General features: G+C 33.5%; 1 pseudogene; it reads right to left on the bottom strand.

The window, feature by feature from the left end:
• The window catches only part of LOC149538867 (squamosa promoter-binding-like protein 16), an 89,738-nt pseudogene extending 67,721 nt beyond the window's left edge, over positions 1-22,017 (bottom strand).
• Positions 22,018-24,868: the final 2,851 nt, after the last annotated feature.

The following is a 24,868-nucleotide window of genomic DNA, read 5'->3' on the forward strand; positions in this document are numbered from 1 at the left end:
GGTTTAGTTGAACAGTTATCGATGATACCAGTGTTAGGGAAATTGCAAATTAGTTAATATTAATATTTGTTAGTTCAATTGTTATGTATAAATGCTAATAATTATTATGTTAGAGATGAATTGTCAATAATTTTGACAACTATTATTAAACTGAATAGTGATAATTATCATAGATTTATATAACTTGTTAATAGTTATTAACAAGTTATTATTAAATTATTAATTTAAATATTAATTGATTTGGAGTATAGCTGATTGTTAATCAACTGATATTTATTGAGTTGTTAATATAGTTATAATATTAATTAAGTTATGCGATAGAATCTTAATTGAAATTATTATCAATAATACAAATTTGTTAAGGAAATATTAGTATTCATTGAAAAGAGTGACGAATGTGGTCATTATAAATTTATTAATAAGATTCCCAATATAACTTGTTAAATATTAATAAGTCATTATTAATATTAGAGAATTGGATTATGGTTGACCTTTAACTTACAAATTATGGCTAGTTATTAATTGGGTCGTTGATATGGATATGCAATTATTAATTAAATTAATTAACTAGAGTTAATTTAATTTAATTAATAATTAGGTTATATATAGGGTTTTAATTGATATGCTAATATCGATTCTTTTAACGAAGTTGTAAAGTATTTACATCGAGGTTGATAAGTCTTATTCTAATGATTTGAATAATGACTTTAGATATTCTAATGGTTGTTAGTGATGACTTAATTATTATAGCGATTAATATTAAAAGGCTTAAATTTTAGTAATATTTAATTAAGTTTTAATTAAGTATTATTAGAATGGATTGTGTACCTATGTTAAATGATTGATTTAATTGATCATTTTAATAAAGTTATAATCTTCTTATTCAAAGATTGATAACTGGCTTTCTTATAGTTTAACGAATAATGATCCTTTGATTATGTTGAGAAGTTGAAGTAACATTAAAGAAGAGTTAATTAGAATATGGATCTTAGTTAAATAAAGAGAACAATTTAATTAAAGGTTAATGATGATCAATTTAATGAGTAGATATTTATCCTTAAGTTATTCTTAGAATATTATTTTAAATAATGGAAAGGATAATGCTATCAGGGAAACAAACAAGTTGACTTGTAGGTCAAATGATTACTCTTCGTATACACGAAACAAAAATTGGAAACTTCTACACTTAATTCATCGATGTGATTTTAGTAAACTTAGTTTACTTAGTCTATACAGTTAATTCTCTCTATTCTACACTCATTGTTTTGGTTCTCGCCCATGCCTCGAGTTCTTTTATAGACTAGGATGGGAGTAGAGAGAATGCTTGGTTGTGACCTTGCATTCCATAGTATGCCTTGTTAGTATGAGAGGATACTAGTGGTCGCATGAGGATCAATAGGGACCCATGGAGTTTAGCTAACTGCCAGGGTAACTTCTACATGATATATGTGATGACACTTTCCCACTTGCATAGTAGGTTTCCTATATGTCATTGTGTGTCTCTAGGATTAGATGTCAGTTTGTGATTGGAATCTTTGAGTTAGTATACTTTTAGGATTCCTAGACTTAGAGAGTTTTTGTAATTTTATACTATGTGATTTTGATAGCCTGTTTGGGACTTGAGATTATCTCCTCAGCATGGTGGGAGTGGACCACTTAGGTTCCACATCCAGTCGGGTGGTAGTGTTTTTCCACTCTTATCATTTGAGATCCGTCTGAGACACCATAGCTGGAGCATTCTTGGTTGGTATTTATCTTCATTCTTTTCTTGGATCATTATGATAGATGATATACCCTATAAGGGATGTATTCACTGGTATGTTTTCTCACATTGATGATTTGCATATGTTAGATGATGTTATCTTATGTTTCTTTTCTGCATATGATGTAGTATGTTTTTAGGTGTGACATTCCTACTATGTTAATACCGATGATCTCTTTGGTACTTTGGAATGTTACACATAGAGGGATGGCTAGGATCCATGATGGTCTAATGATGCTATTTACGGTTGGGAGGAATCATGCATTTAGATTAGATTTGTTTTATGATCATGGCTATCTTTTATGATGGATGTTTATATCTTTTGTGATGATATATCATGTATGATATGTGGTTTCATTTACTTTAATTGCATCATGGATTAATATTGGATGATGATCAACTTTATTTACATGGATGTTTATTCTTTTAAGCCTTTTTATACCCTGTGACATGTACAGTGGATGATTGAGCAATCTAAAATGTAATTACTAAAAAAGACACTTGTATATCGTTTAGGAATGTTGGATGTATCATTATTATTTCATAAGGATGTGATGTTAGATGAATAGTTATGATTAGATATGACTCAATGTTAAGGGATCCTTAAAAGATGTAACGTGTTATGTTATGTTTATGTTTTCTTTCACTTGTATTGTTACTATTGCTTCCGCGAATGTTATGAACAATTTTACTTTCATGTTTAAAAAAAAAAAATTGTTGGGAAAACTTAATGAAATTTTAGGTTAATTCTTTGGATCCCTTGGCGGGGCATTACATACCCACTTCTAGATTTCCATGTTTTGCTCTATTTTACCAACTACACCCCTATTTTACCAATTGCACACTTCATGTGCATAGTTGGTAGTTTTAGTGTATAGTTGGTAGTTTTAGAGTAGACTTAGTAATTAGGGATTTCATTTTAGGTTCCAAAACCCTAAACTACACTTCTATAGCTTGCATTGCATCCCTAAACCTTAGAAAACACCTAAAAATACTCAAATCATTCACACTCTGCATTTTGGTCAACCTAACACCTCTTTTTACCAAATTCATACCTTCTACTTACCAACTACTTACTTTCAAGGCCCCAAGTGTACCAAGGGTGCACTTGGTACTGTCTAAATACAATTGGTAGTTTAGGTGCATAGTTGGGAGGCAGAGTGTCCATTTGGGGTTTTCTCCATTGCATTGACATCCTTAGGTATCATGCCAACACTTACAAGGACACAATCAACTCAAATACCTGAAGCACTATATCAGCCCTTATTTTCTAACGTACCAACGCAACCTAAAGCTCATCCAAGAGAAAATAAGGACAAGAAACTCCAACAAACATTTGATAATGACCTAATCAAAGCATCACAACCATTACTTGTGGACCCCTAAGAATGTATCCACAAGATCATAACAACTAAGGAATGACACCACAAACCCTAAACAACACACCTACTATGAGACTCCCTTCAAGAACTTCCCCTACACATAGAATTTTTCAATGGAGTCCTAATTTTGAACCCATATTCGTACCTATACCACCCAGATGTGGAAGTGTACCTACAACTCCTAAGGATGAAGAAACTCAACCATTTGAATTCAATAAACCTAACACAAGTACCTTCAATCTATTGGGACTCAAAATTGCATGCTCGTTTTGAGTCACAAGTTGAAGAAATTTTGAAATCTAGTTCCTATGAATGCTTTTCGTGCATATGTAACCAGCTATCTTTTTAAGGCCTAAGTGGTGTTTTAGTTGTCTAACACCTTTCATTTGGCATATGAATATTTTTTGTATTGTTATTTTGTCATTCTGAGTTGTTTTCTGAAGTGTCATTTTGTACACTTATGCATTCTGCATTTTTAACCTGTGTCAAATAGTGATAGGAGGGCATGTTTGCATTTGAATATCTGGTACCTGGTTAAGATTCATGACTTTCCACTTTGAGTATGATTAGTATGCATATCAAAGAACCTATGTTTGAAGTTTCAAGTCATTTTGACATGTTTTGACTAGGTTTTGAATGTCTCAAAGTTGGTTAGTTGCCTCTATTGTAAATTTGCATATTGTTCATAATTCTTGGTAGCCCTTTTTGATAAGTTATAACTTTTGACCAGTTGAACCAAATAAGAAAATTCCTTTTGCATCATATTCTAGGGGTTAAAGACTTGCTACGCTCCAGATTTGAAACTACCTTCAAAGGTTAAATATCTAATAATGTGGATTGCTAACTCTAAATATGGAGGTGGAAGAGAAAGTCTCTTACATCCTTGTTTTGTAATGTCCAATTGAGGGTGACCTTTCTGAGTGAATTATGCCCTTGAAGACCTGTAATCATGTTCATTTGGATAATGTTCCCCAATTTCTAATAATCCTATGAATTGAGCTATCCTTTCCTCGGTAGCAACCACTCTTAATCCCCAAACTGAGGCTTCCCCTTCATCAAATGTTGTCATGAACTCCATTGCCACTTCTTCATTGAATTCTATTAATTGTAAGAAGTAACCAAGCCAAACACAAGCATGAAATCATCGAACTGCTTCAATGTCCATGAGTAAAACATTATGAATGACTGGCTCATACCTCTTTAGCTATCCCCCCATCTTCAAAATGTCTGGCTTCCACTCATGCTACCATGATAAATTTTTTCCCCTCTTACCTTTGCAAATTCCCTCTTTCTCTAAACTTCAAAACTAATCTTTATAAAAAAGGAAAAAAAATGTCGCATATCGTTACCAATTCTCATAATCAAGATTCCTTTGTTTTCAACATGTAGAATAATGATACATTAATGATGAAGGAAACTGAGGCTTTAATTGAAGGTGTTCCTATAATAACTCTTAGTCCTTTCAATCATGCCAAGTATAGGAGCTCTTTTCCCAAAAATCACAATAAAAAGGTACGACAGATATAGAAAGATTTTAAAAATTAATGAAACAAAAACTATCAGACTGCCACCAAAGTACATTCTTTAATGTAGACATGACTAGGATAATGTGGAGATGGCATTTGGAAATTACTACACTTTCCCAGCCCCCCACTAAAATCTGAAAAGTGTCCTCACTTAAAAATTTTTGGCATGGGAAGGAGAAACTCGCTTAAGCCTTATATGATATATATAATGCAATATTAGATATAAATACCAAAGCCTATATTATAAAAATGAATAAAGAGTAAAATAAATTGTTATACCTAAAAATTTGAGAGTGTACATCTACATGCAAGTTGATGAGGTGGCGAAGTCTAATGACTATAGAAAGTGCTAATAGTTTTTGTTTATTGAAAGCAAGAAAAATAGTGTGTGGGTGACATGGAGTGTTAGTGGATGGTAGATAGAGAAATGAGATGGGTTGATATGAAGAAAGATAAAAGTGAATGGAAGAATGGGGCCTCATATTTAAATGATGTTTTATTATGAAGGTTCCTAAAATTTTGTCATTGAACTATTTTTAGAAGAGCTAGTGCACTGGTTGGTTGGAATTGTTGTAGGAACTATGCTTTAATCTGCGGCTTATGATAGAGACACAACCTATGGCCATTTACAAGTAACATAAACAAAATAGGATTAATGGTTGTTAGTTACACTGTGTCATTATCAAATACATGCTAAATTTCATAAGGCCCTAACCATTGAGTCTGCAATTTCTCTAGATTCTCTTTGAAGTGAGAATCATAGAGGAGGGCCCAATCTCCTACTTGGAATTTTTTATTCCTAATATGTGCATCATGCCACTACTTTTACTACTATTAAATAATTTCTATTCTTTCTAAAGCTCTCTTTCATATTTCATCCAAAAAATTCAAGTGGAGGAGTCTCTCTTATTGTGTTGTAGGAAGACTAATGTTCAACTCTAAAGTAGTGCACAATGTCTTGTGTTCAAATTCAATGGGAAAAATTGTTGCTTTACCATAGACAAGCTCAAATGGAGTGAATCTAGTTGTTATCTTCCATGTGGTCCGATATTCCCAAATAGCTTTAGGTAATCTGCTTGTCCAATTCTTATTGTGTATGTGCACTATTTTAGTCAGAATGGCTTCTACTTCTCTATTGGTAACCTTTTCTTGCCCATTTTCTTGAGGGTGATAAGGAATAGATTTATGGTGCCTTATGTTGTGTTCCTTCATAACCTCAGTTATCAAGTTTTATGTAAAATGAGCTCCTTGATCTATGACAAGTTCTTTGGGCACTCCATAATAGGTGAATATTTCTTCACACAGGAACTTCGCTACTTTCCCATCTCTGGCATTTTACATTGCTCTAACTTCTACCCATTTAGTTACATAATCCATACATACTAAGATGTAGGATTTTCCACTTGATGGTGGATCAATTAGACCTATGAAGTCCATGCCCCACTTATCAAAAGGTGCAACTACAAGCTATGGATTGAGTGGCATCTCATCAGTTTTGGTTGGTCGGCCCATCCTCTGGTATTTTTCACAATTAGTTTATATGTCACTACATCCTTATGTAACATTGGCCAATAATATCACATTGTAAGTATCTTCAATGTTGTTCTTTTCCCTACAAAATGGTGTCCACATGGTTCATCATGACAAGCACATAGTATATCATATATCTTATCTTCCTTGACACATCTTCTCATCAAATTGATCTAGTCCCACATATAAGAGACTATTATCTCTCTAGGAATATTGAAAAATTTTATCTACTACCTTTCTCTTTTGTTTATGAGAGAAGTGTGGGGGTAGTCTATTTGTAGCAAGATAATTTGCAATGTCTACATACCATGGTGTATGAGTTGTTAAATGGAACAAGTGCTCATCTGGAAAGGTGTCTTCAATTAGAGTTGGATCTTCATCAATAATGGTCAATCTAGACAAATAATCTACAATTATGTTGGATTTTCCTGGCTTATCAATAATAGTAATATCATATTCTTGTAAGAATAAGAGCCATCTTTCCAATCTACCAGTGATAGTTGGTTTGTTCATTAAATACCTTATAGCTGAGTGATTAGTATGAACAAAAATAGGATATCCAGTCACATAATGTATGAATTTTTTCAATTCATAGACTAAAACTAAAATTTCTTTTTCAATTATTGAGTAATTTAGATGAGGTCCATGCAAGCTTTTACTAATATAGTAGATAGCATTTTGAAGATTAGTAGGCTTTTATCCTAATACAACTCCTATGACATAGTCTAATGCATCAATATGAATATGAAATGGAATTGACCAATCTAGTCCCTATAAAATTGGCGCCATGGTGAGGAGTTTCTTAAGTTGTAGGAATGCTTCATTACATTCGGGTGTCCAAATAAATTCACTTCCTTATTCAACAATGTGTACAAAGGACTAGCTATTTTGCTGAAGTATTTTATGAAATTCCTATAATATCTAGCATGACCTAAAAGAGATGTTACATCTTTTGGTTTTGTAGGTATGGGCAGTGTTAGAGTTACCTCTATCTTAGCTGGATCTACTTGTATTCCTATAGCTGATATGAAATGGCCAAGTACCACTCCTTCCTACATGAGCGTGAAACATTTTTTACTATTAAGTGCTAGATTATGTTCTTTACATTGGATAAGAACCTTTTCAAGATTCATCATAGTTTCTTCAAAAGTGACTCCATATTTTGTGAAATCATCCATATATATTTCCATACAATCATGTGATATATTAGCAAAAATGCTGATTACAACTCATTGGAATGTTGTAGGGGCATTACATAGGCCAAATGGAAAAATAGAATATGCAAAAGTACCCCATGGGCATGTAAATGTGGTTTTGTGTTGACCTTTAGGAGTAATACTTATTTGATTATAACCACTATACCCATCTAAAAAGGAGAAATACTTCTTTCTAGCTAGAGTGTCTAGAACTTGATCAATGAATGGTAAAAGAAGGTGATCCTTTTTGGTTGTCTTACTCAATTCTCTATAATCTACACAAATCTACTATTTCACTCCCTTTTTGGGCACTATGACCAGGGGTGACACCCATCTACTATTAGATATAGGATAAATAAAACCAACATCAAGCAATTTTTGCAATTCAGTTTAACTATTTCTCTAAGGGCTAGATTAATCCTTCTATGGGGTTGAAGAAGTGATAGGCACCCTTCATTGATGTATATTATATGATTACATAATGTAGGACTCAACCCTTTCCCCATGGACCCATGCAAAAGCATTTTCATGTTTTTGAAGCAACTCTATTAATTGTTTCATCTATGTGGAAGATAATTTGGGGTTGACATGGAGATTATGACCTTTTGATAACTCAACAATAGTTGTAGACTCAATTATAGAAGCTTTAGAGATTGGACTTGTATCTAATTCACATGGTAAGAGTCGATGAATAATGTCTGGCTCCTTGAGAAGAATACAAATCTCATTACATTCCTCATATGTGGTTAATTCTAACATGAAACTATCAGATACATCTTTTTCTACCACACAAGTGTTAGTAAGAATACTCTAAATTACTGAATCCTCTTCATCCAACTTTAGAAAATATTGTCTATGTGACATCATAAGTTGTGCTATAGAGTTTAACTCTTCTTCTCCATCCCCTAAATTTTGTTAGATAGATGTTCTTAAATTTGGTTGTAGTTGTGCTGGAGGATATAAATCAAATTTCTTTGTTGCATGACCATTAGATATGGTCATATTCCCTAACCTAAAGCTTATATTTGCATTAGCTATAGCTAACCATGGTCATCCTTAAATGACAAGGTAACCAGATTGACTTTGGGAGAAAATCATAAAATTTGCAAGGTACTCTAGAGAGTCTAGGGGTATGACTATGCCTTTTATCATCCCATCAAGAGTGACAGTAGAACTATCTATAAGTTGTAGAATTGTTGGAGTATCCCTCAATCCCTCTATTTTCAACTTCTTCATAGTATCCTTAGTCATGATATTTATAGTGACACCAAGATCAATTAAAGCATTTTAAAAAAACTAACCATTTATATCACATTCACAATTGGACTTCCTGGATTAGAATATTTAGGAATGATCAATTTTCCTAACATAATGTCATCCAATTGTCCTACAACATGGACTATAGTTGAGTCCTTTTTCTTCCTCCCAGGCTTTTTTAGGCATTCTTCTCTGATGGGTTTGCCATAGATAGGACCATTTTTAATAGCTTGGAATAGGGGTATTTGGACATGCATGTTCTTTAACTAATCAATAATATCAAAAGATTGTTCCTCTATTTGTGCAAGTTTACTTTGTATGAGCTTCTTTGGAAAAGGAGGTTCAACTTTTGGCTGGGCTTGAGCTGAGCTAGTGATATTAGTTGGTTCAACCTCTTTAGCAATTGTGGGTTCTAATGTTGTAGGAGTATCTAGTATTTTAGTTATAAGAGGTAGTTTAGGTGCTGGTAGGGTTGTACCGGATCTCAAATGTATATTTGCAACATTTAGAGTGTAAATAGGATATTGTTGAGCATCAACAAGGTACATGGGTTGTTGTGACTGCTGGTTATTTGGATTTGGTTGAGGTTGTGCAAGTAACCAGGTTTGCTTTTGAGGTCTAGGACTTGTAGGTGGTAGCATTAGTGTAGGTTGTTGGATTGGAGGTGGTAATTGTGGTAATTATAGATTACCAGTATTTTGGTTAGGCCACTATTGAGGTCTTATCCATTGATTTGTAGACTCCCAATTCCCCTAGGGTGGTTGCCATTAGTTTTGCTGATTTTGCCATTGATTATTCTATTGGTTTAGCTAAGAAGGTTGGGAATTTTGAGGCCATTAAGGCTATTGTGGATTATTTTTCCAAGCATTATTTCAATTAGGTTGACTATATTGTGGAGGATCTTAAGTATTATGGTTTTTCCATTGATTACCATATAGATTTAAATTTTGCAAAGGGTCTTGAGGCATACCTTGATGTTGGGACCATGGCCAACATTGAGAAGAAAAGAATACTTGCTCATCATCTCCATCTATCTTGATGTACTCAATTGGAAGATGTTGGTTTTCCATGCTAGCAACCAATTTGCATTGGCAATCTTTCTTCTACTTCTAACAATGTGGGCAGTACTCAACTAATTGTACCTCAACTTTTGCATGTTTCTTATTTGTAGTCATTGTGTCAAGATGTGTAGTGAAATCATTTATAAATTCTTTCTTTAAATCTAAGAGCAAGTTAGATATCTCAAGCTTTGAAATACCCTGACTGATTCCTTTAGTAGCTATACTCCAGTGTCCTTTTCCTTTCTTCATTGTTGATCTTGAGTAATTAAGACAAATTTTCTTGAGGTCATCCCAAGAATATTGATATACATCTCCTCTAGCCATCAAGTCTAATGCTTATAGACAACTATCATTCATGCCTCTCAAAAAGACTAGCTTTTATGAATCCTCAGACAACACATGCTGAGGGTTCTTCTACAATGTATACAAGAAAAATGAAACATAGTCTTCCAATGTTTCTTCCTCCTTTTGTGATATTCTAAAGATATCATATCCTCTTGAATCATTTTCTTTACAATACTCTTTGTATTTTTCTAGAAATAGAGTTTTCATTTTATCCCAAGTACCTACTACATTGGCTCCTAAACCCATGAACCATCATAAAGCTAACTCTTTTAGTGTTGCTGGAAATAATTTGAGCTTATGGGCATCAATGTTGTAGTCAAAGCTATGAAACAGTATGTCAAACTCAAACAAGAAGGTACATGATCTTCAATTGCAAGGCCATAAAACTTTGGAAGAGCATTTTGAGGTATATTTTTAAGATTAGCATTAGTTACAAGACTTGGGAGAGGAAATGGAAAAGTAGGTTGTGCCATTACTAGAGGTATTTGATTATGAGGTTGCTACTAAAAAAGGAACATTGGACACTATATTGTTAACAACTGGTGGATTTAGAGTAGTACTATCAAAAAAATAGGCCAAAATTTTAGCAAAAGGTTGAAGACCACTTACATCCAAAGGTTCTACTCTTGAGGATGATTTTGTAGGAAAAATAGGGCTTGCGTTTGAAAAAGGCAACTCAAATTCTTCTTCAATTTCTTCATTTAGATTAATAGGTTCCCATGGAAGAAATCTACCATATTCATCTCATTGTTTGCCTCTTTGATTCATGCAATTGAATTGGTGACTTGTGAATCAAGCACTCAATCTTGTGGTTTCTAACTAACATACTAATCTAAAAATAGAGGACTCATGAAGGTTCCTAGTTTGATACCATCCTTGGAAATGATGCCAAAAATGGAGGTTTCCATAATAGGTCAAGATAATCACACCACTATTCCTCTCACAAGGATACTATATCCATTCTAAGGACTATCTATTCCATTATGAAAATGCATTTGAATTATCAACCTAGGGACATAAAACTTGAAATAGGTCAGCATAGTATGTGTACTAAGTTCCTTTAAGAGTCTTAGCACCTATGCTATAGGAAAATAAAATGCATGAAAGGAATCTATACTATTGACATAGAACAATAAATATACTTAGACTATAATCAGAGAACTATAGAAACTACAAAAAGGAGAATTATAAACTAGTTAACAATTCAAGCATCCACTATGATCATTTTCCACAAGTGCTACAAGAACTTTCATAGTAATTATGCTACAAGACTAATATAGTAAATCTATCTTAATTAACAGGAAATTGCAATAAATGAATCTACTTTACCTAAATCTATTCCACCTCTCAAGTGGGCCTCCTTGGTTGGCTTCAACTAACTAATAACACAACAGGCAGTCCAAAATCACTCTCTCATTAGAATTATTCTTTTGTTACATGATTGAATAATTCATAGAGAACATAAAAACAACTTCAAAATCCTTTCAACTAACTATAACTTTTTCCTTTTCTCCCATATATCTATATAGAGGATTGGAACTTTTTACAAACATAACATAAAAAAACCAGGAGCAAACATTCTCAGAAGAAAAAAGCAGAATGTCAACCATGACTTTAGAATATTGATTAAGCAACAAAATAATGGTCAATAGATAATGTAACAAGTTGGGTCTCCTAAAATAACTCCTCTTGTAGATGTGGCTTATCACCCATAACTGACCTGCGCTTCTCATGCTATGACCAGTCTTCAGTGCTCCTTTAATATGGTGCTCACCACTCTTTGTGCCACTTATCCATTTCCTAAAAATTGGAAACATTTGAACACATGCACAACAAAATTTCTACTATCATTTGAATATTATAACATAACTTAAAATATTTATATGAAATACTGCACTTTATATATAATATTAAGTAAGGTATATTATATCCACTCTCCATAGGTTTAATAGGTTCTAGTTGCATTCAACATAAGTTCACAAGACATTTAAAACAGATATATTGGAAATATGTTTCAAATGGCTCAAAGAGTAAGTTTAGACTATATAAAAAACTATATCAAATTTGAGACATTAATATGTCTCATCAATTATAACCCTTATTATTATGGTAGCTGTAATATTGGTCATCTCTCCACTAATTAGGTTTTATGTGTGGATCATAGGATCCAAAAATTTTGGGTAGCATGATGAGCTTATTGGCAAGAAAAGTTTTCAAGACAACTTCACTTGAGTTAACCATGGTTGTGTAAGTATGCCTTGTTCTAAAGGGTTTCTTAGCATTGTCAAAATATTGTGGCTTTAAGTTCTCTTTTTTCTTGGAAATGTACATAGCTTTGGATAAGTGACAGGTTGATTTCTTAGTTTTAGGAGCATCTACAACTCCATCATTGACTAAATGCTTTTTTTCCCCCAAGTTTTACTCTTATCCTTCCCATTTTCATTGCTATTTTTACCCTTTTTGAAAATAATGTCACCTTTCTTGATAGCAACATCTTCGATGCAATAGGCACTTTCAACCATGTCATTGAATGAGGAAAATAGTTTCTTCCTAAGATCATAATATAATTTAGGCACAAGTGTGTTGACAAAGATGTCAATCTTCTCAGTCTAAGGAATTTGTTGAGGATACCTAGAATGCAATGATCTCCATCATTATAGGTATGTAGAAAATGGTTCTACTTATTTTTGTTTTATGTTGCATAGATACAACATGGTAGTAGGGTGTTGGATGTTGTATGAATATTGTTGAATGACCCAATGTGCAAGTTCATCAAAAGTTTTAAGGGGAGGCAAAAACTTTGTAATATATTCCATGGCTTGTCCCCTTAAGCTTCTAGGAAATAGTCTCATAAGGTATGTGTCCTTATGCATGAAATCCATGCTAAGAGTGTATATGTAACACACATGGTCATGCCAGTCATCATTTCTATCATATTTTTCATACTTGGGAACCTCTATATTCCAAGGAAATGGAATCACATAGAGACTTCTATCAAATGGGAGAGCATATATGGTTTCTACAAAGGACGTGTTGGGTTTCTCTTTTTCCATTTATAGTTGGGAAAGTCAACTTCTTATCTCTTGAATTTATTTTCTTAGGATCTCAACCTTAGTTGGATCTCTTTTTTGGATGGTATTTTGAATATCATAATCATGAGGGAGTTTCCATCTCTGGGAATTCATATTTTCAAACTATTGGTTTCCATTTTGTTTTAAGGATTTTAAAATAAGTTTTTAGAGAAGTTCATCTTGTTGAAATCTAATGAGGTCCTCACTAGTAAGCTTATTATCTACCACACTCTAGTAGTGTGATTGTGAGGGTCTAGTCTCAACGTATGTCCTTGTAGATTTTGGTGCCATGTTTTTCCCATTATTGCCACAAAATATGTTATTCATAAATGGGTTACTATAGCTAGCATGAGCATGTCTATTCTCAAAGTCATGTGTGCAAGTACTAGTTTTAATGTGTCAATGAGACATTTCTATACCAACTATAAGCCTAACTTCTTCTATTCTTTCTTTATCCAACCAAGCTTGTTCTTCTCTAAGCGCAAAAGGATCTTCTAGGTGTTGGTTCCTCTCCTCAAGATTCATGGTGAGTGAAACACTACTTGTAGCCCTAGGAGTGTTGAAGGGAGTATCAAAGAAAATTTCAATGTGGTAAAGCGGCTTATGCCAAGTAGTAGTGGTAGCCTCTTCCTTCCTACCAAGGTCAAGTTCTTCCTCAGAGGCTTTCTTACAAAGACTTCTAGTAGGATTGAAAAAATTCACAAAAGTAAAAGAGGGATGACTTTCTTAAGTGACTTGGAGTCTAGTCACCATCGACATGTAAAGGAAATCCTTTAGCATGATAAGAATATGCAAAGCCTTTTAGAATTTGAACTTTTATAGTAAAAAAAGTTCACTTGTAAAAAGATAGTGGAGTGAATAGCTTGTCAAAAGTGCTCAAGAATTTATATAACTAGTGATTCCATCCAAGAGTTGAGCAAGAATCTCAATATAAAATTGCCAAGAGAATGAGGTAATCAATTTTTTGACAAGTGAGCAATAGAGACATTAAGTTTGCATCTGAGAGACTAAACTCATCTTTTCATCTTAATATTAAAGAAGACATGAAGATTTAAGACTAGATTATGGTGAGGCCAAGTACAAACACTCCTAATTAAACTAAAATGAAATTGAGACTCAATTATGAAAGCAATAGAAACCAGGCAATAATTTGCAACACACTAGGTGATATTATTAGATCAATAAATTTTATCATATGATAATTTCTACAATAGGTAGGCATTACTCTCTAGACAAGTGATACTTTTTAGTAGGTTGCATGATAGAGTATAACATATTAGGTTGATAGAATTTTTTAAGAGAGGTGATACTTCTAGTAGTTAGAATTATCATACAATATTTCTTTGAACTAACATGCGATAAAAAATCAACAAATTCTGCAACATGTGACTTGGTGCCTAAAATGTCTGCATTTTGATTCAATTTTCAAGTGTTTTTAGGCCAAAATATAGTTGTAGTAGAGGAATAATTCAATTTCTAATATTAGATACAGAGTTTAAAAAATAATTGTGGACACAAACATATGTCTTCAAATAGTTGAACAAGGGACAAAGAAACCTTGTCAACACAAGCAGTTGTGATATCTCAAAAACTAAAACACTATGAATGCTAATGACATGTGTATATTCAAAATGTTTTCACAAGTCTATCACATTTGAGAACATACCAAGTAGAACTACCTAAGGTCACAACTCATTACTCAACAACTTGGCCTACACTTGATGCCCCCTCACCTCACACAAAGTGGTTTCCCACAATAGATGTTGATTTTTTCATGGAGGTTCCATTGGCATAACCAAAGGGAAAAAATTGGTGAATGTAAAAATCTTGGGGTGATTAGTGCAATCCACTAAGATCAATCCTTGCACCAAGATGTTGAGAAGATAATAAAGCTAACTTCAAATCCTATGGTTTTTAGATAGGGTCTCATTTGTAACACTCCTCTTGCACCTCATAATATGACACCTTGTCAGAGACAAGTAATGTACCTTGCAGCCACAAGAGTACCTTATGCATTCTTTCTTAGTGCTTCCTCATGGTCACAATCTGACAAGTACTTCCACTAAATGAGGAAAAGTGCTACACCCCCAAGGCTTTGGCCTTTGCCAAGGGGTTTATAATTATAGTAGGCTAGTTTAGTTGGGTTATACTTGTTCCCACTTTGGATCATTCCTATTGGTATCTTTCCACTAATAGTAGATCCGCTAAAGGAGATATCTCACTAGGACATAGACAAAATGGGTCCACACCAAAGAGTTTAAGATTTTTTATTTACCCAAAGGGTGAAGAGAATACTCTCCTATTCTTATTGCTTCCCACAAATATGCAAAGAAGATTAATTAAGACCAATACAAAGTGGAATATACCACTCACTTTTGAGACTCAATGAAGGGTCAAGATTTTTGATTCACCATTGGGGTGAAGAGCATACTTTCAAACCAAAAATGAGACCTACTTGCAAGTTTTTACATACCTAGGAAATAAAATAACTAGTATATGTCATACATAGAAATGAAATAAAACATCAAGAAAACTTGGTTTGCTTGTTTTTCCTTTTCTTTTCTTGGGCAGCCCTATAAATATATTAGTAGCCCTTTCTAGAAATTAGATCATTTGACATAAGTTCTTTTAATGAGTAGCTAGGAAAGTAATTTTAGTAAAACCCTAAAAAAAAATACATTAGTTCATCAAAAAGGGTTTTCTAAAAGTAATTAACCTAGAAAATCTCTCTGGTTAGATAGTAAATAATCTAGAAAACTCAAAAATAAGATGCCTCAAGAACCCAAAATGCAAATAAAAACCAAAATGATTTTCAATTATGTGTTGGGTAACACTTTCTACTATAAGATTGTCATACAAGACTTCTCAGAATAGCTAGGCAATAGAATCTACCTATGTGATACTTCATTTCAAATGGTAGGATATTCCTCACAATAGCCAAGTGCCAAAATGTGAACATGTGTTTGATACTTTTCATTGGTAAAGTATCACATAGCATATGTAATACCTATCTTATGGTACTGGAAAAGTATTGTACAATAGTTTTGTCTACAAAATTTTAAAAAAACATGAAACAAAAAGAAACAAATACAAACAAGAAGGTAAAACAAGGATGTTCTACCCCATGATGGGTGTCAAAAATGTACACACAAAAATGCACACTTCTCTAAATCCTTCTATCCAAGGTATCTCATGGATTGAGAGCCTAAAATGTCAACCTAGAGCTCCCTAGTCATGATGTGCAAAGGAATGCAAATTTCTCTTAACTAAGCATAATAATGCAGCCCCTTACAAGAACACCATGAAATGGGAGATTATAAGATAAGAGAAAGGATGCTAGTGTCTAAGAATCACTATGAGATCCTATGCTAAAATATAACTAAGCTACATGGAATGAAAGAAATGGAAACTAACCAACAAGATGAGAGTGTTACAATCCTTCTAATTAAGCTAGATGTGCTACTCTATTGAATAATTATGACACTAAGCTAGTATGCTATGCAAAGGTGAGAATGAGGCAACAAGACCTTCCAAAGCACTGAGAGTACCTATAGAAAAACCTCCACCATAAAAATAGTAAAAAAAGAGTGGAACCTTAGATGAGGAGAGAGATATACCTTTTAAAGAAATACAAATGGAGGAGATCATGAGGCAAGAGGATCTAATCATGAGTGGGGAGTTGAATTTTACATGATCTATGCACAATCATTTATACCAATCACAAAGAGTTGAATTTTGTGTCTCCATGTGAGACAAAAGACTTTTCTTTTCTTTTAAAAATAGGAAAATACTTTTATGAGTGCAACTTGGGATAAGAGATGAAAGGGGTCTTTTATTTAATTAAAGGGGGACATGTTCCTTTATATTAAATAAGACCTTAGGATATAGTAGTCAAGCTATAGGATCAAATAAATTCATTTTTGAAGATTTGATCAAGAGAAGTGATTTAATAATTTTAGCAAAAATGGTGAGAAGGGGTTTAGTAGTCTAGATTACCATTTTTGGGTGATTACACCCTCTAGACTAGAGAATGGTATTTTTCCTTTTTATGAGATGAAATTTTCCTCTTTATCTTCTTTCCTAACCCAAGTCATTTTCATCTCATTTATGATTTCATCAAGACTTACAAGATTCTTCATTTTCCTTATTGTGAGTGGTTAGGTGATTGGTTCCTATTTTTTTGTCTATGGCAATGTGTCACACTTTGTTACAATGAAAACAATCTATTGAAATACAATCTCTAGTATTACCTTTTTGTGCTCTAAATGTACAATTTTTAGTTAAGTGTATAGACTTACCAAACACCAAGCATGTATAATTGAATTATTTCTCTTCTTTTTAAAAGTTTATTAGTTGAGTAATTGTTCTAAGAAATTTTACCTTATATTTGCATTCCTCATCTTTATGTCCATAGCTATTTCAAGAGTAATAATAGTAATTGAAAATATTATTGTTTAGTTTATTGTTAGGTCTAGATCTACACCCATATGCACTATGACCATATTTATGACAGCTATAGAAATGATGTTTAAATGACATGGGCTTATTTGTTGGTTTCATTATACATACATTTGTAGTATGACTAATCTTTCCATAGTTAAAATAAGTGGGTTTGTTAAACCTCATACCAATAAAAAAAATGCCTCTTACACATTGATCTTGGTAGAAAAAGGGGTATGAGAGGGTTGGGAGAGGGTTTGAAAGTCATTTTCACTCTCTCATTTGAAGGAAAAGAGCTCTGAAGCAAGGAAGATGGACCAGCTACCCAGGGAGCAAAATCATGGAGAAAGTGTCTATACCTAAAAATGAAGGTTATATGTAGGACCATTGGTGAGTACATCAAGCCCTCCTCTATGTATTTTATCCTTTTCATTTGTTGCGACATTTGATAGGGGTCAAATGAGGCCCAATCAGGGTCTTGAGGGTAGATTAGGGCATCAAAACACCCCAAGTGTGCTCAAAATGCACCCAGGTGTGCTCTAAGAACACTTGGAATGTCCAAATTCACATTGAGTTCACTTGGCATGCCCAAGTGCACTCTGAGCATAGTTGAGGGCCCCAACTATGCTCCAAAGCTACTCCGAGGCCCCAAAATCAATTAAGATGGGCCCAAAATAGCTTAGAACTTAGAACACATGCCCAAAACCCTAGAAAAAGGCCAAAACACAAGTGAAATTGGTCAAATATGGTAAAAAGTGGTCAAAGTTTGTCAAACTTAGGTTAGATTTAGGGAAAACCTAGTAGAATGCTAGTAGGGAGGATTACAAAGGACCAAAAAGAGTGCAAATGAACTCAGAATGACCCAGAATTTGGTGTACATGTTCAAAACCATAGGAAGATTTCAAAACATAGGTCAACCTAGGTAAACATTGTTAAATATAGTCAAGCTTAGTCAAACCTAGGCCATATGTTCGAGAAAATTGATAGATATGTAGGTAGAAGGTCAAAAATAAGGAAGATGAACTCATAATGACCTAAAATTTGGTAGGTCCATGTTCAAAACCATAGAAAGAGGTCAAAAAATAATTTAACCTAGTAAAAAATGACCAAATTTTGTGAAAATTGGTCAAACATAGGGCAAACTTGGTAGAAAGTTAAAGGAGGTTGACAGGAAGTGTATGGTTATGTAGGAATGTAGGAATTAATGATGAAGATGATTTTGGTGTATCTGAGTATGAGACCATCATGGTGGTGAAAGATGAATGTTAGAAGCCAAAGGAGATGAGATGAGGACCAATTAGTATGAGGTTAGGACTATTGCTTTCATAAAGTGCACTATATGTCAAAGGAGCTTTATTTTGATATGGAAAATAGGATGCAACACATCATGGCAAAAGGAGCTAGAGTGCAAATGCAAACCTTTTGCATAAACAAGAATGATGCAGAAATAAAATGACCTTGTCCTTCATGAGAGATATATACATGTCATAGAATCTCAAAGCTACATTTAATCAACATAAAACAAAAGATGATCATCAACCATCCTAATCACTCTCATAGATTAGTTTAAATCATTGAGTGAAATAGGAACATGATCAAAGAAAAAAAAAGAAAAAATAAATCACTCACTAAACAACAAGAGAAAAAATCTATTCTTGTCCATTATTACTTGCTTTTTAGTGTCTTTTGTTTGTGTTAGATTTGTTATGTGATAAGTTTCATTGTCAATTCTATTGATAGTGATAAGTAAGAGATAATTTCCATAGCAAGTCAAATTAGGATATTTCTATCAAGATTTAAATGTGATTTTGAGTCAAACTCATTGACCCATGTCTCATGAATAGTGATTCAACATGAATCCATCTCTCATGAGAATAAATGGAACACTTAGCACTTGTTGGATCTAGGTGATGCTCACAAGGGTGCAGCACCGAGACTTCCCAGGAGGTCACCCATCCTAGTACTACTCCATTATGAGCATTCTTAACTACAAAGTTTCCTCCTTTTTTAAACCCAAAGCTTGTAATCCCATTTGAAAAACCTTCACCAAGTGTTGTGCCTTATGAACCATTCATTAGAAAGCCCCTAGTACCAATGGAAATTATCTCCTACTTATCAATTGATAATCTTAAGGGGCTTTCTAATGAATGGCTCATAAGGCACTAAACTTGTTGAAGGTTTTGCAAATGGGGTTGCAAGATTTGGGTTTAACCATGGAGGAAAATTTGTAGTTAACTACACTCAAGATGGAGTAGTACTAAGATAGGTGACCTCTTGGAAAGTCCTGGTGCTTCACCCCTATCAGCATCACCTAGATCTAATGAGTACTAAGTGTTCCATTTATTCTCATAACATATGGATTCATTTTAAATCACTACTCATTAAACATGGGTCAATGAGTTTGACTCAAAATTACATAGTCAAATCCTGATAGCAACCTCAATTGATAGTGTCAAGTTGGATTTATTATTGGTTCATGTTTTTGATTAGATAAATAGGTTTGACACGGACCCTAAAACCCAAGAGTTAAAACAATAACAAGGCTAATAATAAACGTGAAAATCCTAGACAAAAGAGTTCAAGTTCAAAGGTTGATAATAAGCCCAAGGCCTAGCCTAAAAAAAAAGATCATAGAAAAGACCAAGAATATAAAAAACTTAGAAATGACAACGGAAAAAGCCCAAAAAAAATTCCAAAAAATAAATTGAGACAAAAGAACAGGCAGTGGATTAGTCCTGGTTATTTCTCTCTAGGTCTTGCATGGCCTGAGCAACCTCATAGGCCATCTAGTTCTCCTCAGCCTCTTACTGGTGTGCCCTTTGATCCTCCTAGTCCTGACCATTATTGATGTTGTCCTTTGTAGTGTCGACCACCAATCTAGCTTTGTCCCTGTCTTTTCCTTCCTCTTCTTCCTTCATAATTCTATCTTTGGTCCTACCAGTTAAAGAAATAATGTTGTTGTTAATGGAGCTTAGCAGCGAAATCATCAGGTTCGAGAGTTTATGATTGTAGATTTCAAGGTTTTTTATCCTTCTCTCCACTAGACTGAGCCTCACCATTGCCATCTCTATTATCAAAATTTGCTCCATTCCTATTATCCTCCATATGACCCACCTGCTCTTTGACCTCCTCTAGCTCATGGAAAAGCCACTTAATTGATCTGAAGTTATCAATCATACTATTGTGGGCATTGTTCAAGAGGTTCAACCCAAATTCCCTTGCATTATCCAAAATAGCCACAATCGTTGGGTCTATAAATTCTTCAAGCCGCTCCTCTTCTTGGTTTTCCACAAGGACCTGCAAGTTCATGGCCTCTCTAAAAATGCCCATTTTTTAGGTCCTAACATTAAATTTTTTCCAAGATTTCCTCCTGTCTTTAACCTGCACCTCCCCACCCTTAGTCTCAGAATCCATTTTTTTCTCCTTAGGTTGGGCTTGAGTATGGATAGGAGAAAGAAGTAGCAAAGACATATCCCATTCTTGCTACAATCTCTCATCCTCCAGACCCTCCCTCTTGTGTTTCTTCTCTCCCTGGTCTTCCTTATTTTCCTCCTGCATCTCCTTTTCCTCCTCTTTCATCTCCACATCCTCCTCATCATCGCTATCAACCTTCACATCCTTTACAAGTTGTTTCTGCCCATGAGCCCTAGGGCTTTTCCTTCTTGGGGTAATAGAAGAAGGTGAATTCTTGACCTGAAGGGTGAAAATTTTGTTAGTGGAAGAAATCTTGCCATCCTCAGAGCTAAAGTTCTGAATATCATTAGAGTCTGAAGAGAAGCTGGAGCTTCTAGAGGTCACATTCTTAGTCTAAGGGGGGAGCATTGCTTATAGTCTGAGCCTTAAAGTGCTCATAAATGAGTAGCAAGAGCCCCTCATGCAGAGCAGGGTTATCAGTGGGCTTCTTTTTGAAGCTAACCACTGCCTTGCTCATGGAAGTTAACAAGTAAAAAGGAAAAGAAATTTTATAACTGTGCTGAAAATAATTCAAAAGAACAAAGTGGTGGGTATGAGCCCAATAAAACCTAGGGTCCAAAGTAATATACTTGATTACAACTCTCAAAACATACCTCCACAGTTTCTTCATGGTATCAAGAACATAGTATGTGTCAATCTTCTTTAGGGCTTTCAGTTCCTCTGTATCCTTCACAAAATCCTGCATAGTGTTAGCTGAGAGCTTCTTGTCCCTGAAAAACTTAAAACCCTCAATCAGGATTTCAGAAATGGCCGATATCACATCCTTAGTGATCATGAAAGAAACCCTATTCATCTTAACTCTGTCATCCTTCCATGAACCAACCATACTATTGGTCACCTCCTGATCAAAACCATGTAATTTCACAATGTATCTAGTAATCCCACCCTGATCTTGCTGCTCCCAATCTTTTTCCCTACTCCTCCATTTCTCCATTTCACCAATCGGCTCCTTTCTACACCTTTTTCCTACCATATCCGCCCTTTGTGCACCCTCAATTCTCATATGTACCTCACAATGTGACTGATAGGCACCTCTTTTTTTTAGCAGAATATAGGAAGAAATAACCTTTCTATTGCTTCTATTGCAAATACAAAAAAAGACCCAAAAAGCATGTCAAAAAGTCTGTAATAAATTATAGATCGTGTGATTTTTATTGAAGTGTAGTGCTTTGAGTTTCACTCTATGAAAGTGTGAGTGTTTAAGAAAAAGGGTTAGTTATCTAAAGTGACTATTTTTAAGGTTTATTGCAAAATTTTGGTGGGGTTTGTGATTTTCAAGGTTTTTGAGGATATTTGATGTTTTGTGCTACTTGTTCCTTTGGGGCACTTTATGATTTTTAGGATTTATTTCAGAATGTTTTATGATATTTAGTAGTCTTTTAGGACATTTTATGATTTTTATATCAGTTTGTCCAGGACATTTTATGATTTTTTTATGGGTTTGTTTATGACATTTTATGATTTTTATGGATTTCTTTAGGATGTTTTATGATTTTTAGTGATTTGTTTAGGATGTTTTATGATTTTTTATGGATTTTTTATGTTTATTATGATTTTTTCGGGATCATATCTGAATTTTATGGTTTTCTCATGATCATATCTAACTTTTTAGGATTTTTCAAGATTGTATCTAGATTTTAAAGAATTTTTTTAGGATCATAAAGGATTCACAAGTGTGGTCGCTAGTACATTTGGGTTGCATTATTGACCTAAATTTTGATAGGAAGCCAATTTGTCTTATCAAATACATTTTTAAAAAAATATGATCTCGATAACATCAAAATTTTGATGATAGTGAAGTTTATCATTGAAATTTTGAAAATAGTTAAGTTTATCATCAAAATTTTGACATTGTCCAGGATATAAACAAAAGAAAAGAAAAGTGAAAATTCATTTATTCATGTAGCAAAGTGTGGGTGGGAGGCTTCAAAGGTGTGACAAACAATCATTCAAGGTAAGGGGTTTCTTGGCTTTGATCTTGCATAATGGAACTAATTTATTTTTGGAGCCATTTCTTGCATATATGATATTTTAGGGTTTGACTTGGTACATTAATAAAAGAAAATTCAAATGGTGAAATTCATGTTGAATAAACAACCAACACAATCAAGAAAATCTCACATGCCCTATAATGTTTAACAAAATTTTACTTTTTAGATATCTTTGAGTATGAATCAACACAATCACTTTCTTAGAATGTTTTGGATTCACTGCTTATTAAAATTCTCTCATAGCCCATTGGCATTTAATGTTTTCTAGGGATCCCTCTGTACAAATTTTTAGAACTTCAGAGATAAGATTAAAGATTTGAGACTCAAATTAGGGTGATATATAGCGACCATTATGGGTTGCTAATTCAAGGGCATTGGTGGCTAACCTAAGTGAATGCCCTAGCTAGAAAGAAAAGAATTCTTTGGGTGTTGAATGCTCTACAATGGAATAGAATATGATCAGTCGATGAAAGTTGTAAGGTGAGAACAAGGTGATGTGATAGTTTGAGAAGTCTCTTCATATCTCCATTCATTCTACTCTACAACATCTGAAAGTGCTCAAGGAAAAATCATATAGAAATTGGGTTATGTTAGAATAAGTAATCATATTCTAATTGGTGGCAAGCTCTCTAGGTTCAAAATAATGAAAAACTAGTAGAAGATAGTGAAATTGATCAATAGAAAAATGGAATATAATGTTTTAAAAATTTTGATCAGTGCCAAATTGACAGGTAATAAGTGAAATTGTGTCAACATCAAAATGATAGACTGTCATTTGATGAACACCCAATTGGTAGATAATGATACAGAAATACAATGGGAGATAGAAGTGAATTGTCTGGTATATTTTTACAATAATAAAATATAACTTGAATCCAATGTTGAACTATCTAGGATCTTACTTCAATATCAAGGCTATTTCTAATTAGTAATTGATGAAAAATGAGGTAGTTAATTACAATTTAGAATTTAAGCAAGAAAACTAAAGTTTTAATCCTAATTTTGAAATAACCAATCAACTTAAAACCATTGATTTGAATTAGTAAGTAAATTGATACCTTTCAATGGTATTACAAAATTATAATAAGATTTTGATACAATCTCCTAAATATACTTAGAAAATTTCAAGAAATAACGGTGTCTAGATTTTTTAATCCTTCATACTATGGCTCCTACCTTTTTAAGTGTTTCACATTGTACTTTGACTATTGTATATGGTGGAATGTATATGCTATGGATTAGTTTCAAAAATTATCAATGTATTATTTCTTATTTACTATATTTTACATTTTTCTTAACAAGGAAAGAAAAAAAGAGGAGAAATTCCCTTGAAGCCTCAACATTGGACCCAAAACTGTAAGCCTAAATGTTTCTTTACATGAATTTCTTTCTTTAACTTATCCTTTCTAATTTTTTTGTTGAATAAGTATCTATGTTATGAGTTTGTATTTTTTGATCTTATAGTTAATTTATTGACTTTATCTGAAATAACATCTAGTTACATGCATATAGATGAATTTGATATGATACTTTTTGAGGGTTGTATTATACAATGTGCTAGATTATCCAGGGATACATCCCCTATTATTTTTTAGGCATGCCTATCCTAGGGACATGGGACACCTAGGGGACATCCCTAGAAATTTTTCATATTGACAAAAATCTCTCTAAATAACACATTTAGCATAAGCATTCTACATATTCTTATATTTTATGGTTCTTTAATGTATATGAACATACTTTATCCATGATTTAATCTAATGACACTGATACATGTCTTGGTAGTTCTTTGACTTTAATCAGTCCTGATCTAGATTTAAAAAACTAAAACAA

Source organism: Cupressus sempervirens, chromosome 9 (assembly GCF_028749045.1).
Source record: "Cupressus sempervirens isolate cs-2001-9-10 chromosome 9, ASM2874904v1, whole genome shotgun sequence".
Taxonomy (NCBI): Eukaryota; Viridiplantae; Streptophyta; class Pinopsida; order Cupressales; family Cupressaceae; genus Cupressus; species Cupressus sempervirens.